At 42.4% G+C, this 16,679-nt stretch overlaps 1 protein-coding gene across 1 annotated transcript in view; it reads left to right on the top strand.

Annotated features, from left to right (window-relative positions):
- ESRP2 (epithelial splicing regulatory protein 2) overlaps positions 1 to 16,679 on the top strand; it is a 318,023-nt gene that overhangs the window by 7,882 nt on the left and 293,462 nt on the right. The window lies entirely within an intron of this gene.

Here is a 16,679-nt window from a genome sequence, read left to right as displayed (position 1 = left end):
AAGATGTATCTTGCTTTCTACAATGATGCTGCAGTTTGTCCAATTTTAATAATTGGGTTATTAACTAGCCTCATTCTGTGGGTTCCAATGCATCTGCATAGGTCAAGACTTTTCCTGACCCATAGTGCCACTTTAGGCAAATGTCAAGTATTCCATCCTAGCAATCAAATGACTCCAAATGATACTGTGATGATATGAGGTATTGCCTTATGCCAGGAGAAGTAGGACAGTGGATGTGTATGCCAGCATAGCTAGCTAGAGTCATTTGTATATCAATCTGGTTTGTAAACCTGCTTGCTTTGAAAAAAAATTAATAGTGGGTCCTGATGGACAGAGAAACACACCTGTATGTCAGACTGTATTATAACTGTTTGAAATGTAATATTGTAACAAAGGACACTGGTAATGAAAAGGTTAAGCTCGGCCCCAGTTAACTTTTAGAAAAATATCTTTAAATGACTTGGTTTTAGGCCATAGTGATTGTATCTCGCAGGTCTCAATGCAGCCAGAGACGGTCTGTACTAGGAAACTTTCTGTATTGTCCTGGGTGGGTGGGTGGGGGGGGGGGGTGAACTAGTTGCTACGTAGTTGTTTTATGACTCCAGAAGCTGCATCACATCTTGCCACACATGCAGACAGAGCTTTGCTAGTGCGTGCGAGGTTTGGTTCAGTTTCTAGTAAAGGGGGGGCTAGTATGGGAACCAGAAGTCAGATGATCAGATGCATGTGATGTCATTCTTTAATCGAGCACAAAAGTGACGTTTTAATACTGTAGGAGAATGAAGTCTTGGCAGTCTGTTTTTGTAACCTGACTTAAAAGGATCACTCACTTATTCATTTTGCCTTGCTTTAGTAAGTAAGCAGGGAATAGCTATTTTATTTATTTTACATTTGTTGACCAGGAAAGTCTGACTAGCTGAGGTCCATTTTCAGTGGAGGCCTGGGGAGAAAAGCTCTACATTAAACAATAAAAGATACATTTACAAATACAGAAAACTGATAATAGAAACATCAGAAAAAATAGCACCTCTATAAAATAGTACAGAGGTTTTACATAACGTAGTTTGTGTTGTGAGCACCCCTTTATTCATTAAAAATCATTACTCTGTAACTAAGACCGTGGTTACAGTAGAGGGAAAAAGTAGGAGGGTAAGGTGGGAAGAATAGAGAGATTATGTAACACATGAACATAGCCAGGAATCTTATGTAACACATGAACATAGCCAGGAATTCATAAGCTGTGCCTTTAGTGAGTTTTTGTAAACTATTTGATGCTGAAGTCACAGAATTGGGGAGGCTATTCCAGTTTTTAGCTATAGTGTGAGGAAAAGTGCTTTCCTTGCAGTGTTAGCCCTAGATATTGATAGGATGGATTTGTTGGAAGAGCAGAGAAGAGTTTGCTATGTAGTGAGTCGGTGGTTGACTTGGTGCTGGGGTTTTGTCATGATTTCTTTGCTTGCAGTAACTAGTTGGTGGTAACTTAGTAACTGTGGATAGCCACTGAAGCTCCTTTAGAGCTAGACAGTGGAGGGTTCTGAAGGTGGAGTTACTAGCAAACTTGGCAATTTTATTGTAACACGGCAAGTTTGTCAAGGCCAGTCTCCTGATGTGGGTCAGGATTGGTCCTGCATAGATTAAAGTGGACCATAGGTGTGTTTGGGCTAGGGTGGTCCATGCCTGATCTGATAGGACGTTTGTGTCTGTATAGAGTTCCCATTTTTTTTTTATGTACCTTTTTTGATGGTTTGAGAGATATGGACATCAAAGTGAAGATGGTCTATTTCTACACCAAGGAGTTTAGTATGGGAGAAGGAGCAATGACTGTTCTATTTCTGGAAGTGGTAGAAAAATGAGAGAGGAGAGGTTTTAGATTTGTTGGGGGTGAATATGAGTAATTTGGTTGGGATTTATGGCAAGTTGGATATTTGTAATCCAACTTTCCATGCAGGAAAAGGATTCTTGGGTGAGTTGTTGCAGAGTGGTAAGAGATGGGACTGAGTAGATAGGGTCAAATCATCTATGTACTGCACAACTGTGGCATGCTGGGTAGAGAAGTATGCAGATTGTTGGTGAAGATGGAAAAGAGAAGAGGTCCCAGTATTGAGCCTTATGGTACACCTATGGGTAGCTGCAAGAAGTGATGGACAGCAATCGAATGGCAAGGTGTACGGCCAGTTTTTGAATCTGGCAATAGTGGACTGGGAAGGATGGGGAGGTTAGAGTATCTAATAGTATGGAGTGTGACACCATATCGAATGCCCCAGAGAGCTCCAGGAATACAGTGGATACAAAATTGTCATTTCTGTGTTGGTTAACTAGATTGACAAGAGAGAAGAGCAGTAGTTGTACTGTGGTGTAGACCAAAACCATGTGTGTTGGAGAGAAGATTTCTGTTCAGGAAATGCATGACTTGAGAGAAGTATTTTAGATGAGGGAGACAAAATGACAATGGGGTAAGTCCTAGGAGTTGCCACCTTTTATGAAGGGGAATAATGTGACTTTCCATAGTTGAGGGGTGTAGGCTTTCTGTATGGAGCGGTTGATAAGCTCCAGACCTATGCTTTAGATCTTAGGTTCATAGGTAGGTACTAGGCTATTGGCCCTAGGGCCTATATAAGCCTAGCCAAAAAGGTACCCTGGCTCTCGCCACCCAAGAAAATTATTTTCCTGTGCCCCTGTCGATCAGAGCCATAGAGGTGATCCGTGGGGTGAATTGATCCGTAGGGTGATTTCCCATCCAATCATCATGATTTTTCTTGGAGTGTTAATGAGGAGCTTTGATATAGATGGGTAGTCTGTTCCAGAGTATGGAAAGTCTCTGGGACATGAAATCTCTCTCCCCACCGTGTTCTGTTTATTGTGGTGACAAGGATTAGGTCCCTAGAGCATGTAACTGAGGGATTGGGATTTCTTTAAGTGGAGCATGTCCAACAGCTCTGGGTTTGACATAGCTTTGTATGCTAGGCAGAGATTGCCTCTGAGTAGGCAATATGTGACTGAGTAAAGTTGGAGTTTTTTGAGATTCTGCATAGGGCATCTGTTTTGAGACCGGTAATCCTCTTTGTGAGGTATTTCTGCGGCATTTCCAGTTGTAAGTGTCTTAAAGTATATACCAAAAGGGGCGTTTGTACTCCTATAATGAGTGACTAGCAGAGGGGAACAATTTTTTTCTCCTGGATGAGAAACCTTTTGTGATGTGTGCCATATAGATGGGTTTCCTGACTACTGTGGTGGTGTGATTTATCAAAGGAGAGACTACTGTTCATCTGCATTCCAAAGTCTCTTACACTTTCGGTGTTAAGTAGACTACCACCTATGTGGTAGCTCATGGGTACAGAGTTTTAAAGGGGATGACCATGCACGTTTTTGACTTTGAGCTTGAGGCCATGGCTTTGACACCAGACATCCTGTCTCAGTGAGGCCGTTTTGTAGGATGTCCACATCGTTAAGAGTTTCGATTATGGCTCCAAGTTTTCAGTCATCTGCAAACTTCATTAACCAAAGACCTTCTGTGTTGGCCTCTACTTCAGAAATGTAGATACGAAATGGGAAGAGGACCCAGGACTGAACCCTGTGGTTCTCCACTTGTCACTGGTTTGAGGTAGGATTTGGAGTATTCTACTTTCACAGTGTGGGTTATGTCAGTGAGCCAATTGACAACCCATCTTGTGAGATTTTATACCTAGTTTAGTGAGTTATCTATAAATCCAGAGTGAGGGATGGTATAAAGCCTTGGCAAGATCTAGATAGGCTGTGTGAACCACCAGCTTTGGTGATTGCTTCAAAGACTTCTGTCAGATTTAGGAGACATGATCTGCCTTTTACAAACCCAAACTGGGTTGGGTCCAGAGTTTGGAGATTACCATTGTCTTTGTTTATAATTTCCATGATGCATTCCATGGCCTTGCAGACCAGGCTAATGGGGCGGTAGTTCCCTGGGTCTGTGGTGGCTCTCCCTTTGTGTAGTGGGATAACAGTCAATGTGTGCCATTCAATGGGCGCAAAGCCTGAGGTGAGGCTATGATTGAACATGGTGCTTAGGTTCAGTGCTAACTTTACCGCCCTCGCACCCCACCTGTCTGCCAGAATGTTGGCAATATCAGTTGGTTCTGTATATTTAGTGCCAATTGTGCTGTAACTCGGAGCAGATCTGAGTGTTGCCATTGAGATTCTTGACATAGCTATAGAATGCTTTGTGGTTGTCTTTGGAATCACTGGCCATTTTGTTTTCATTGGAGGATTTTGAGGGATCTCTCTGCTTCTTACTGAGGCTGACCAGGGAGTTCCTCCAATCATGGGATTTTACTTTTTTGCAATGGTCTCTTCTGTTGTAGAGTTTGGGAACCACCAGATTGGCTTCCTTTGTTTTTGGCAGGGGACCACCAGATTGGCTTCCTTTTTTTTGGAGGATATCCTCTTGGTTCAGTTGGGGATGGCACGATCCATGCACTCGTAAGTGCTTATAAAGTGCATTTGTGTAAGATTCAGCAGTTGTACCTCTATTGTCTGTCTGCATGGGTGTTGTGAAGTTTGCCACTTATCTTTGTGTGACGTTGGCTTTGGAGAAATTTTCTATGGTGGTTTCCCTAATGGAGGGTGGGATGTGGATGTCTAGGGTGATTAGCTTGTGGTCGGATCTGACCGAGGAATTTGACCTCTGGTATGGAACATTGGTCGCCCATATTGGTAATGACAAGGTCTAACATATTGCTGTCACTGGTGGGGGTGTGGATAAAGTTGATCCAAGGCATTAGAATTTATGAATTCCAGAAAACGGTCAGCAAAAGAGTTTGGTACACGAGTAGTTTTCCCAGTTAATGGTGGGGTAGTTGAAATCTCCCATTGTTAGGGTGTTGGATTGTACCATAATATTTTCCAGTGCATCAGGAAATGAGGAGTAGGAATCCTGGGGCATGGTGGGGGATCTGTAGCAAGTTACAATTTGGATTGCAGTCTTGCCCAGAGTTAGTTGCACTTGGATAATCTTTGCATAATGCTGAGCATCTAGCCTGGAGGTGGATATCCTTGATGAATATGGACACTCCTCCACCTTTAGTGTTTCGGTCCAGGTTAGGTGGCCAAAGGTGTGGTATGAATTATAGCGTGATAATGCAAGGGGTACACTCTGGAGCCTTGAACCAGGTCTGTGTCACTGCACAGATGTCTGTTCCCTATTTTAAGGAGTGCCTCGAGTGAATGCACTTTGAGGTTTAAACTTCTAGTATTGAGTAACATTACCCTCAGATTTTGCTTGCCCGTACCTGTTAAGGTGGTGAATTTGTCATTTGAACCTTGCCTAAAAAAGGCACTGTAGGGGTGGTAAGAGCATTAGCTGCTATCAAGGGTGACAGGTGCAGGTCATCTCTGGCAAAGCATCATGGTCTGTCGAGCAGGTCATTCCAAGCACAGGTACTGGATCCCCTTAGAATGACACCAGAAGCTTAGCCAATTGTTGAAGTCAGTCATTTTGTCCTTTTTACTATGGTATCTTTCTGGGTGATGGCAGGATACTACTCAGGGCTAGGGTCCTGTCTGTCTGGGCTACAAGATCAGACGTCTCCTCCATGTCTCTTAATGTAGACCAGGGAGGTACATCTCGGGTCATTCACACCAACATGGACAATGACAGAGCCATAGTTGTACTTGTTGTGGAATGACCTGAGTGCATGAGTTATGTGGAGGATCCTGGCACCCAACAGGAAGCAGACAGTAACTTTTTCTCCTTGTTTAGCCTGGTGAGTGGAACATGTGCCTGACTATAACATGACTAGAGTTAGGTACGTTTTTATGCCTTATGGACTATGGTTAAGAGGCACATTGTGGGTTGTGTTGGGGGGTGGAGGTTGCTTGCATTTCTGCTTTGGAGGTCTCTGTTGCTTGAGCAGATTTTTGAGCACCTCCACGAATGTAGGTGCATGTTGTGTTGCTATGTCTGTTTTTTGGTGGTGTAGGTTTTGAGGGACTATGCGAGTGCGGTGCAAGTGTTTACCGTCTCCTCTTGACTGTCTATTCCAGTCTTAAGTGCATCTCTCATAGGTTGTGTTGGGTGGTAGGAGGAGATGGTTGTCTGTGTACATGAGGCAATTGCTGCATTGCACCAAGATGCCTAGATTCATCATCTAGACTAGAGAAAACGCTGTGAGATGACCCTTAGACATGCTTGGATCGGTATTAAGTACTAAAGTTTTCCTCTCTAAGTGAGGAAAGTTGAGTGCTGTAGTAATTTTTAGCTTATTTAGTGCTTATGAGTTCTGAGCTCAAAGAAAGAGGTTGGAGTACTAAAACTAAAAAAAAACTGGCTAGTTCTAAGGGAACATTTGAAGAGCAGACTTTATGGCACCGGGAATAGTTTAACCCTGGCTAAGCGGTGATAAAGTGTATTTTTTTGATAAGTAAAATATAGTGAGGTTAGTTCATAGGTTCATACTGGGCTATCTGCCCTGGGGCAATTATAAGCCTAGCCCGTCTCTGTATGGCTTACGCCACCCCTTGATTTGAGTATACTGTGCCCTTTTTAAGGTTTAGTTTACTGTGCCTCTGTCTAATAGTGACACGGGAGTAATCCCTGGGACAAACCTACGATCCCCCATCCACCTATCGAGATTCTTCTTGAAGAGTGAGGTGCTCTGCCTCACATGAACTGGAATTCTATTCCAGAGTGAAGGGAACCTCTGGGTTATGAACCTGTCCCTCCAGCAAGTTCTATTTATTTCTGTGCTGAGGTTCAAGTCCCACGAGCGTGTGGCTCTAAGGGATTTAGATTTACTGAGGTGGAGCATGTCCATTAATTCTGGATTTGACATAGCTTTGTATGTCAGGCATAGATCGCCTCGAAGTAGGCGGTATGCAACTGAGTAGAGCTAGAGTTTTTTTTTAACTGAGCAGCATATGGCATCTGTTTGAGACCCTTGATCCTCTTGGTGAGATACTTTTGGGGTCTTTCTAATTGCTGCAGGTGTCTGGTAAGGTACATCCCAAAAGGGGCATTGTATTCTATGATGGGCCTGATGAGGGATGAATAAAGGGGCACGATTACCTCTCGATCTAGATGTGAAACCCTTCATGATGAGGTGGGCTATGTAGAAGGTCTTTCTAACCACTTTGGCAATGTGGTTTTCAAAGGAGAGATTGCTATCAACTTGGGTCCCCAGGTCCCTAATAACTTTCTCTGTACTTAATGGATTTCCGCCTATGTGGTAATTTGTGGGCACATTGTTTTTGCCAAAGGGTATGACTATACATTTTTTGGCATTTAACTTTAAACCATGGTGCTGGCACCAGTTATCTGTCTCTGAGACCTTTTTGAAGGATGTTTGTGTCAGCTGGAGAGTCGATTATGGCGCCCAGTTTGCAGTCGTCTGCGAACTTGGTGAGCCATAGTCCTCCCACGTTTGCCTGTACCTCAGAAAAATATATACCAAACAAGAGTGGTCCCAGGACAGAACCCTGTGGGACGCAACTTGTGACCGGTTTCGAGTCTGACATGGCTCCAGCAGCTCACTCTTGTGGGTTCTGTCTTTGAGCCAGTTTGCTACCCATCTTGTGACACAGGGGTTTATATTTAAGCTGGATAGATTATCTATGATGCCCGAGTGGGGTATTGTGTCAAATGCCTTTGCAAGGTCCAGATAGGCTGTGTGGACTACCTTCCCTTCATCTATGGCTTTGGTGACTGTTTCAAAGAAGTCAACCAGGTTCAAAAGGCAGGATCTGCCCTTGACAAAGCCAAACTGGGTAGGATCTAGTGTCTGTAGGTCCCCAATGTCTTTGTTTATGAGCTCCATGATGATCCTCTCCATAGCCTTGCAGACTAAGCTAGTCAGGCTTATGGGGTGATAGTTTCCATGGTCCGTAGAGACTCCACCTTTGTGGAGTGAGACCACTGTTGCTGTACGCCATTCTGTGGGCACATATCCTGCAGTGAGGCTGAGATTGTATAGCTGCTTTATTTGAGGGATTAGTTCCTCTTGGAGTTCATGTAGGACGCAACCTGGGATGCCATCTGGTCCCATGGAAGCAGTGTTTTTTGCTTTGGAGAGGGCAGCCTTCACCTGAGCATCAGAGATGTTTGGGAGGCAGCCCTCAGCTGGGATAGATACTTGCTCTTTTGGGGGCGAGGGGGTGGAGAAGTTTGCACTGAACCTGTCTGCCAGGATATTGGCGATGTCTGTGGGTTCAGTGTATTTTTTGTCGTTTAGAATCAACTCCGAACAAGTCTGGGAGTTGCATCCCAGTTCCTAACATAACTGAAAAAAGCCTTATAATTGTCTTTGGTGTCCTGTGCAATTTTTCTCTCGAAGCTGGCCTTGGAGGATTTTTTGAGGGATCGTAATTTTTTGCTAGTACTGATCAGAGATGCCTTCCCTATTAGGGATTTTGCTCTATCATGTAGTAGCTTCCTCCTTCTGTTGTACAGTTTTATGGTAGGGGTCCGCCAGACTGGATGCCTGCCTTTGGATGATTGGGTCTTGGTTTTGTTTGGGATAGCATGATCCATGCATTCCTGGAGATGTCTATAGAATGCATTTATATAGGATTCTGCAGTTTGGGCCGTAGTTTCCACTAGCCCTGGTGCCTTGAAGGATTCTACTTCGGTTTTGAGAAGTGAGAAGTTCGCTTTCGAGAAGTTTTTCACTGTGGTTTTCTGGGCTGGGGGTGGGGTCGGGATGTGGACATCCATTGAAATTAATTTATGGTCTGATCTTACCAATGAGGGATATACTTCTGGTGTGGAGCATAGAGTCCCCATGTTGGTAATGATCAGGACTAGTATGCTGTCCCCTCTTGTGGGAGTGGTGACTAGTTGTTCCATACCATTTGAGTTTATAATTTCCAGGAACCTTTGGGCCAAGGTGCTGGGGCTTGAGTAGTGCTCCCAGTTAATGTTTGGGTAGTTGAAGTCACCCAATATAATGGTGTTCGGAGAGATCTTCATGTTCTCCAATGTTTTCAGGAAAGCAGAGTGGGATTCCTGGCTTTGAGAGGGTGGTCTGTAGGATGCTATAAACTGAAAATCAGTCTTGCCCACTGTTAGTTGCACATGGATGGTCTCCGATACTTCGTGCAATGCCACTAACCTGGAGGTGTGGATATCCTTGATAAATATGGAAACTCCCCCTACTTTTGTGGTTCGGTCCGGGTTTTGGGGCCGAAAAGCATGATATGAGGTATAGCCTGGTAGTGCTGGGGTGCTCTCTGGAGCCTTGAACCAGGTTTCTGTCACTACACAGATATCTATGTCCTCCATACTGAGGAGAGCTTTGAGTGCATGCATCTTGAGGTTAAGACTTCTGGCGTTGAGCAGCATTGCCCTTAGTTTCTTGTTCCTTGTGCTGTCTATAGGGGTGGGTTTGACTTTTGAGCCTTGCCTAAAAAAGGCACTATGGGGGTGGCAAGAGCCTTTGCCAGTATCCGAAAGCCCAGTGGTGACAGGTGCCAAGCCATCCCTAGCGAAGCAACGTGGCTTGTCGAGCATGTCATCCCAGGCTGACAGAAACTGGATCCCCTTTGAATGACACCAAAAGTTTAGCCAATTGTTAAAATCAATCATTTTGTCTTTGTACTGTGGCATCATTCTAGGTGAGGGTAAGATTCTGCTCAAGGTCAGGGTCATACCAGCCTGGGCTACTTTATCAGAGAGCTCCTCTGTCTTTTCATGTAGTCCAGGGAGGTACGTCTCGGGTCATTCACACCAGCATGTACAATGACTGAGTCATATTTGTATTTGCTTTGGAGTGACCTGAGTGCTTGCGTTATGTGGCGGATCCTAGCACCTGACAGGCAGCTCACCGTGACCTTCTCTTTATTCAACCTGGTGAGCGGGACGTCAGTGTGTCTGACAATAGAGTCACCTATTACAAGAGTATCAGGTGTGTTATTCAGCCTTAAGGGCTGTGGCTGCTTGGCACACTGACTTTGTGGGCTATGTGTTGTGCGTGTTTTGTTTTGAGGTAGCGTTTGCTTGGATGTCTGCTTTGGAGGTCTCTGTTGCTTAGGTAGATTTTTATTTAGAGCCTCCGAGTATGTTTTGTGTATTTATTTGTTTGGTTCACTGATGTGGTGGGACTACGTGATACTGGAATTGTGTTGTGTGAGGTTACCTTCTTCTCCTGACTGGTTACACCTACCCCACCTCCCTCACCTACCTCATTTGATGGCTTCTAAACTGGGCTTTGGATCTTGATGATTATTGCACATTATGTAGTAGTGTTTACTACTGGAGCCCTTTGGGCTCTGTGCTGGATCCCCTTCTGTTGGCAGTGTGCTTTTGTTTTTGATAAAGCAGATGTTGCAAGGTTTGCAATTGACCAACCTTGTGGATGAGTTCAGACTTGGTGCCGTGACTGATTCCCATCTACATACCATTGTACATACCGTTGTGTCCTTTTGAGGAGATGAATAATCAGCACTTTCCGACTATGGCCTTAGACTTAATGGAGAAAATACACTAGTTATGTACACGTGGAGGAAGGCAAGGCTATACCATAGAACAGTGCTTAACGTCATCAATGCCCAGTACATTTATTAAAGGTATGCCCACTAGACCCAGAAGTGACTTCAGTGTTCTGCCCTTATTAGGCCAAGTATCTGATGTAATACATCCCCATTTTGTGAATGGTCATGCTTCTTGGAATTTTTTTAGGCATAGGATCTGCATTGGTAAAAATGGTTGAAGGAGAAGTCATTTGTCTTAATGCATTTTTTCATTGTATTTTTGTGAACTTGAGTAGCTTTAAAGTTGGTTTAGTTTATTGTTGTCCTTTCCAAAGTAGTCTTCCATGGAAGAGTCCATCCCTAATCTTATTTACTGGCTCCCCATCCATGCAAAGCAAAACCTCAACTAACTGATGGGGAAATTGGAAATTCACCCAAGATTACACAGTTGGGTTGCACATTTAGGTTTATTAAAGCTCTGGTTGTCATTTAACCTAGTGTATAGCTGTGAATACTTTCCTTTTAGTGTGTTTGATTTACCCTAATACATTGCTCCCTGAAATAAACAAATCTGTTTTTGGGAGGTGTTTGGGAGAGGTGATGGAGAAAGCCTTTGGGTAAGGCAAATGCAGAAAAAGAACTATGTTGAAGAGTACAGTTTTAATAACATTATTGTAGTAATTTCATGAAAATTGTGCATTAGGAAGCAGGGTGTCCTCTGTGTATAATGATGCAATATGGTACACGTGCATAATAAAAATTATTACTGATGGATGGAAATGGATTAACTTACTGAAGTGTTAATAAAATGTTATGAAAAATGGAATACTTTTTCCACATCAGCAATAATAAAAACTTGTCTGGTACTGGAATGTTGGGAGGGCCTGTGTAAACTGTAGGTGTTAGAAACTTGGCAGTTGTGTGGTAAATATGTAAACCTCACAATTCTAATATTGAGACAGATGTGTACATTGAAAATCAGGAATCAAGGTGGTATCTGCAAGCTGATGCAGTATGTTTAGTCAGATTTTACACTTGGTTGAGTAAGTAAGAAATTGATGGTTCCTGTTGGAAGTCTAGAGAAGTAGTGATTAAATGCAGAGATGTCTTAAACATTGTTTCCATATGTATAAGGCTTGTTAATCTAGGGTCTGCAGATCATGAAGAAACCAAAATTTTACATTTTGGTAGTAAAACAAAAATGCATATTATGACTGAGTGGGGATATGCAAGCAAATGGTGTTAAAATTCTAGACACCTGCATAAGACCACCACAGATGCAAGTTTTTTAAGGTAGACTGATGTTTAACAATGCAGTAATGGTAGGCTAACTTCTCATGAGCGGCATGGTGTGTGACAGAGCAAAATGCTAAGCTAGTAAGATTTGCTGTGCATGCCCAGAAAGTCTGCATTCAATGGACAGACCTGGAGTTGAACAGGAAAACATGTTTTTAATGAGAAACAGTGTGATAGTGTCATCTATGTGTATAGGCCATGCAGCTTTTACAATATTATTGGCTTACACACCACATCAAGGTACCCAAATGTGCCACTCGCAATCTGATGTACTTCACTCTGATGTATTGTGCTTGTCTTGCACATAACTTTCTTCCATAAATGTGCAGTTCAAATTCATTATTGTAAGAGAAACTTGTTGACCATCTGTGTTGTACAGCCCATTGTCTAGAGTAACTTTCTATGTTTTTTGTAACTTGCTCTGTTCATGATAAATTGCGGATCACGGGAGCTGTGCTGTTTTGAGGATTTGTGTGAGAACCTCTCGAGAAACGAGTATTTTACCAACGTGAGATTACGTAACTCCTTTTTTAGGTATAAGTTAGTAATACTACTTGTCCAGAATGAAACCTTGTGTACGGTGTTTCTATATGCGTTTCATGTCCTCTCTTCCTGCTGGACCATTCTGGAAAGATCACTTCACAAGTTTATAAATTTGCAAAGTTAAATGTCATTTTGATTCAGATCTGGAATTAAAATATTCTCTGTACACACACTATGTAAAATCTTAGGCTTGTTAAAACATTCCCCATATAATGTTTGCTGATATTTAGATGCAGTGTTTTGAGAGTGGCTCTGGATCTGTTAAAGATGTTAAAAACATTGTTGCAAGTCTTGAAAATGGGTTTCTTTAGCTTCTGAACGTCCGAGGCAACATACAGACTGTTCATATTTCAGTTTCACTCAGCAGCTTGGCAAGTCCAGTGATCACTTCTGCAATACAGTTGTTCTCCCTGGTACTGCCAGTTGTAGTTTTATTTTGGCCTTTGTAAAACATTTACCCAAGAAAAGAGCGTCTTAGAATTGTGCCAGCTTTTGTAGTGCTTACTGACATTTCCACACAAGTTTTGCTACTTGAACCTTTTTTTTCTGTTACTGGTAGTGCACTTGTAACTATCTGGTTTACCAGGCCAGCCCCTTAACGCTGCATTATAACTTGCTTCTTCAGACTGACTGAAATCTATATTCCTAATCCTTTTTTTAGTAATGACCCGCATTATTCTGTCTTTGGCTCCTTGGGTCATGTCATTTTGTAATGTTGCTTTGTTTTTTCTGTGTTCCTAATTTGTTGTGGTTAATGCCGTGACTGACTACCTACAAACCTAAATGAAGACCCCCTTTATTTAGGTTTGTAGGTAGTCGGGTTGCAGCATTAGTTTGGCCAAGAAAATGGTGCACTGCAGATTCAGATATATTGGTAAAGGTGGTGCTTGAAACATGAATTGGTAGGTGATGTGCAGTTCAAGATGTTGATTTAAGATGTCATTCCCTCCCCAGAAGTAATATTTTTCTGACTGCTGTGGGCCAGAATATTTGGGTTTTAGCAGCCCATTCTGTACATCTTCAGTGACAAGTTGTACTTTTAAATTTACTCTGCTTGTCTTATAAGAGATTTGCAGGGTGGGGGTGTTTAAGCTGCATTAAGGCTTTTTGCATCACAAAGGTCGTACCAATTTTCTGAATTTTGGACTGCAGTAATTAGTAGGAAATCTCTGCCAGGAGGCATCTGTCTCACCTGAGTACAGTGTTTGGAAGTTGGGAGCAAAATCCTGGCACAGACTATATTGGAAGAAGGTAACTGGCAGACTGGGTGGTCCCTTATCTGCTCTAGTTTCCCCAGAAGCCTCCTTGGGAGCCACTATGATCAGAAACTAAAATACCTCTGTCTAGTACCACAGGAAGATGATGTAAAATCTGTATACATTGCTACAAGCAGCATGTTTTAATGTTCTGTCTCACATTGGTCTGTGGGTTGGGCATATGGAAATGTTTTCTTTTGTCTGGGCCTTCTGTCCTATAGTGTGTCATCTACCCCTTTCAACCCCCCCCCCCCCCCATCACCAAGCTTACACTGGTACTGCAACATTCACAGGTTTATGTTTCTTCTTTCCAGCTGTAGGAACATTTCTCTTCATGAATGTTGGCTAGTAATAATATACAGACTCCTTCTTACAGTATCAATTCTAGCATCGACCATTCCTGACTCAATACACCATAAACGAGCTGTGAATCCTCAGACTTGGGTTTGATCCCTGTGAGAGGAAAGGAGGGACGTCTAATGCCCAGTGATCTAAGAGCAGGAGATCGTACCTGAAGAATATATTGCAAGATTTCATGTAAAAATACACTATGCAGTCAAAACTGAAACTTTTCCAGAAAATACAGAAGGGTTAAAATGTCCAAAGTGAGCTTTGTGGCAGCACGTGGTAATTTTGAATTGAAGAAAATCCTCTTAATAGGGTAATGCTGATTTTAGGTGGTGGTTGGTTTAAGTTCTTTGGGACTTTGCATGATTGGCAATCTTTTTAAAGGTTCACAGTTTGAAAGCTGGTTAAGACCCAGGTTTTGAGTGAGGAGTGTAAAGTTTTGGTGGAGTACAGAGGGATAATGCATTGAAGTTATAAACTGCTTCCTGAAGTCCAGGGTTGTATTCCCTCTGCTTCTATATGCTTGTGACTCTGAGCAAGTCACCTGAGTATACTGCCGTCCTGGACAGAGTGACAAATAAGGTGCTGCAAACCACAAAATTCTCAGCATTCTGTAGAATACTTTGTAACTATGCAGCATTTACAGAGAGGGTTGACAAATGTGTGTCCCTTTTGCTGCTTAATTTTGGGGAAAGCTGGAAAAATTGATTTTGAGACTGTTATGCATTTTTTTGTGCACATTTTATGCAATTCAGTAAAATGTAAGCATTTCAAATTGTATAAAAGGCTTTTGCTAAGTGCTGAAGTTGCAACAGTGTGAACCTCAGAACTTCCTGGTCTCCCAGCTTCCCCCACCTGCTTTGTCTGACTGGTTCTGCCTTGCAGTGCAAACAGTGACCATGTGCTCGGTAAACAAGAACTGTGGCGTACATTGTAATCGATAGTGAAAGTGCTAAAGATCACACTGCCACCACATTCCCCTTTAACAGGAGGGGGGGCAAGAATTATATCCTGAATAAAGGTGAAAATGAAGCAGGCAGTGTCCACATAGCATGTGGAATGCATCACCATTGCCTTGAGTTTTTTATGTTGCGTTTTTTAATAACGTGACTACTTTGCCTTCCGTATTGGTAAATGTAAATATGTCTGGCAATCCCTATCTGATGAAGGGATTAAACCTTTTTTCCACTTTAGAAGTAAAAGCCTGCCATGCTGATTGCCTAATGCATGACATTGTGAACTTTGTTATGCACCCCACCACTAAAAGTACTGCATAGCTTAATTGAGTAATTTAATTCTTAATCCGTTTTCAGGTCATTGGGGGTTGGGAGGGGTGGTGACTTTTTTGCATTGAAAAAAATCAAGCTTAGCATAGCTTCCAGCATTTGAATAAATATCTGATCACTTACTGCTATGGGTAACCCAGTATTTACAGCTGGCATGCTTAATCAACACACCCTTTTTAACTGTAAGTAAAATTTCACTGCACATTTTTTTTTCAGTGCAGTGATTATACATGGTAGCATACAAAAGGGTGTGTGTGTGTGTGTGTGTGTGTGTGTGTGTGTGTGTGTGTGTGTGTGTGTGTGTGTGTGTGTGTGTGTGTGTAAATCGCTTATTCATGTTTACTTTGCTATTTATGGAAGAGCACATACTCTTATTTAAGTTGTTTCACTACTTTGCTTCCTAGTTGACCCTTTTTTGACCCCAACTATATATTTTGTCCACTTATAGCCCTAAGATGTGGAATGGAGCAGTAGAATTTGTCATTAGCCTTTGTCTTGATTAACTGACCTTTATGCCCTGCTATCATTCCATATAAATGCAGTTTCCCAAATGTAACTCTCCAGAGCCTTCTGCTGGACCTACATTCTTCAATATTTGTGCCCTCCTCCCTAGTTAGGGGCTCAAAATATTGGAAAATACAGGGGAGAGGGAGCAGACCAGTCTCATGCCTGTAGATAAATCTGTGGGGTCTGACAGCCCTCCCCCTCCGCCATGCACACTAAAGTTCAGTCTTTGTAGTTTTGTGAATTAAAATCTATCTGTTTTTGGAAGTCAGTTGTATATTCCAGTAAGAGATCCCACACAATTCCAACTAACCCTATAAAGGCCTTTTCAGCCTCTAAACTGCAAAAAATTGGCTGTGTTTTAAGATGTACATCCTGCTGTGTAAGGAAGTTTGCCTCCCATTAATTACCACATTGGTGAGTAATGTTTTTCAAAGCCAGCCTCCTAACTGTTATGGTCACACATACTCTGTCAAAAGTGATCTACAAAAAAAAAAAAAGTGTTTTACCCTCTTGGCTTGACAGGGATGTCAAACTTTACAAGGAGAGGAAATGCACCCCCCCCCCAACCCGGTGAAGAGTATTATTTAAATTTATGCCAGATTATCAGTATCTTATTAGTCCTTTCCAAATTTCATCTGGGGGGTACAATCAGTCCTACCTGCCCAGGTCTACTAGGCTGGTATTGGTTCATCTTCTCAAATCTCTTCTGACTTGCATTTGCCAAAAAGTCTGTCCGTTTTTGTTTTTGTTTTTCTCTCATGCTTTCTCTTCCTTGTTCCTTTGATTTATAATTTGCAGCGTTAAATCACCAGATCCTTATCTCCTCTGGTACCAATGTCTGCTTCCTTATAGCTGGTTCTGATTTATGACCAAATGCTGTACTTGTAGTTGCTTGTCTCTCTACCAGGTATTTTGCAACATTCGGCTTGCATGCAAAAATGTTTGCTTTGTCACAAAGGCTGCACATGTTTTTGACATTCACATTAAGGTTTTTCTCCCCTAGCCCCCT

The sequence above is a fragment of the Protopterus annectens genome, chromosome 8.part1 (genome assembly GCF_019279795.1).
Source record: "Protopterus annectens isolate FY-2018-M chromosome 8.part1, PAN1.0, whole genome shotgun sequence".
Taxonomy (NCBI): domain Eukaryota; kingdom Metazoa; phylum Chordata; order Ceratodontiformes; family Protopteridae; genus Protopterus; species Protopterus annectens.
Note: the sequence above shows the minus strand (reverse complement) of the source record. Positions and strands in the feature narration are given on the sequence as shown.